Source organism: Nesoenas mayeri (genome assembly GCF_963082525.1).
Source record: "Nesoenas mayeri genome assembly, chromosome: 2".
In the NCBI taxonomy this organism is placed as follows: Eukaryota; Metazoa; Chordata; class Aves; order Columbiformes; family Columbidae; genus Nesoenas; species Nesoenas mayeri.
In genome coordinates, this window is record NC_137543.1 from 84,019,556 (window position 1) to 84,022,174 (window position 2,619).

The following is a 2,619-nucleotide window of genomic DNA, read 5'->3' on the forward strand; positions in this document are numbered from 1 at the left end:
TTCCCCTTCCCCTTCCCTGCTTCTTCTTTTCCATATTTTGTTCACTAAGCTACTAAACTTAGGGAAATGCTAGTTTGGCTTTTGAAACTGTCTACATAAAACCCTTGTATCAAGAGAAGAATTCATCAGCAAAGCTACAGATAGTTAACTTTAATGCTGGAACAATATTTTATTATGACTCCAGGAGGAAAGATAACCAAAAGCATTTAAGCCCATGGTATGGTCTTTAAGTAGAAAGGTGTTGGAGCCAACAGGCTGGGCCCTGTGAGCAGCAGCTGGGGCTGTCCCATGCCGGAAGGTGGTTTAGTTTTGTCTTTGTTTCTCACTGTCCTACTCAGTTTTATTTGGCAATAAATTCATATTCATCAAGCTGAGTCTGTTTTGCCCGTGATGGTGATTATTAATGAATATCCCTGTTTTTAACTCTACTCACAAGCTTTTCCATCTTCTTTTCTCCTCCCACCCTGTTGAAGAAGGGAAGTAAGATAGTGTCTAGGTGGGTATCTGGCAGCCATCCACAGTCAACCCACTGTATCCATCTAATTCAGGAAAGTCTAGTTTACATTCTCCTTGCAGAACATAAGTAAACTGCAATCCAGAGTAAGTGATAATGTTGCGGATTATCTAAATGTTTAGGCTTTCCTAAAAATAAACTAAACATACTTGCTACGCTACATTACCTAAGCTTTTTTTTCTGCACCTGTCCCATTCAGAAAACAGACTGCCATTCTGCTTATGTTTAAGTGAAACAATATGAGAAAAGGATGTGTTCTTCACTCATCTACACTACAGTTTCTCATTCCAATTCAGCTCAACTTATCTAAAAAGTGATATTGTAATGAAAATTCATATAATTACTCTACTACAGCAAAGCTAAAATATGTGTCACTTCCTCATTTCCCACACATTAAGGAACTTGCGCTAGCACTGACCTGTAGGACTAAACATCTTTCTTTCATCTTACTGACGTTAATGTTCTCCTGAGTTAAGCATATGTTTCTGTAGAGCAGAGTGAACTCATTGAGCACCCAGAAAAATGGTTGTAGAAGGTAAAAGGAAGCCCAGTTTCTGTGGCCATGCTGGTAATCTGTCCAAACTATTGATTCTCAACAAAAAAGGAGAGATGGGTGACTATAGAGACACCAGGTGCTCAGTCAGGCAGTGTGAATCTAAGCAAATATGCATCCTGCAGGGATAGAACACCTGGGTGGCAAGTGTAGCTGTGGAGTGTTGAGGGAAGCTACAAACAGGCTGTTGAGATAGACACTTATCTGCAGTTGCATTGTCCTCACACAAGGTAACTTTGGTGACTTTCATTTGAAAAATCATGAAAATTAATTATGAAATATCCAGATAATAGGAAACTTTTAAGTACTCCAACAGGAGCTATAACCTTTAGGTTTTGCTCTTTCTCTCTGAAGTTGAAGACTGAGAAGCAGAAATTAGAAATGACATTAGAAATCTAGAGTTCCTAGAACTAATTTCTATTTTGTTTATTTTAACATTCAAAACTAAAATAAAGTTAATATGACATAAAATAACTTTTTGTTCTTTGATTGATAGGAATGCATTAGGCATATATTTAAGAGATTAAGCCTATATTTGGGAGATTAAGCCTTCACTGCCGAATTACAGCCTTGTTGGGACTTTGTGGCAATAGTAGCATTATAGATCTTTGACAGTAATATACAAAGTTAATTAGCGTCTTAGCAGAGCAGATAAGCATTTTCAAGCTCATCATAATAGATCATCTTCCTTAATTATTTATGTGCAAAATGAAAATGCATTATATTATACTAATTCTCTGAGGTGTACGTCTGTAAAGAATGACAGAATCACAGAATGGTTGGAGCTGGAAGTGACTTCTAGAGATCATCCTGTCCAAACCATCTGCTAAAACAGGTACACCTAGAACAGATTGCACAGGAATGTGTCCTGGAGGGTTCTGAATGTCTCCAGAGAAGGAGACTCCACAAACTCTCTGGGCAGCCTGTTCCAGTGCTCTGTCGCACTCAAAGTAAAGAAGTTTCTCCTCATGTTTAGATGGAACCTCCTATGCTTCAGTCTGTGCCCAGTGTCCCTCATCCTATCGTTGGCTACCACTGAAAATGGTAGCCACATTTGAGAAGAAACTTCTTCTCAGTAAGGGTGACAGAGCACTGGAACAGGCTGCCCAGGGGGGTTGTGGAGTCTCCTTCTCTGGAGACATTCAAGACCCACCTGGACATGTTCCTGTGCAACCTCACTTAGGCATTCCTGCTCCAGCAGGGGGATTGGACTAGATGATCTTTTGAGGTCCCTTCCAATCCAGAACATACTGTGATACTGTGATACTGTGAAAAGAATCTGATCACATCCTCTTGACATCCACCCTTGCAATATTTATAAATATTGATGATATCTCCTCTCTGCCTTCTCTTTTCGAGGCTGAACAGACCCAGCTCTCTCAGTCTCTCCTCATAAGAAAGATGCTCTAGGCCCCTAATCAGCTTTGTAACCCACTGCTGGACTCCCTCCAGTAATTCCTTGTCTTTCTTAAACTGGGGAGCCCAGAACTGGATGCAGTACTCCAGATGTGGTCTCACCAGGGCAGAGTAGAGGGGGAAGATAACCCCTCTT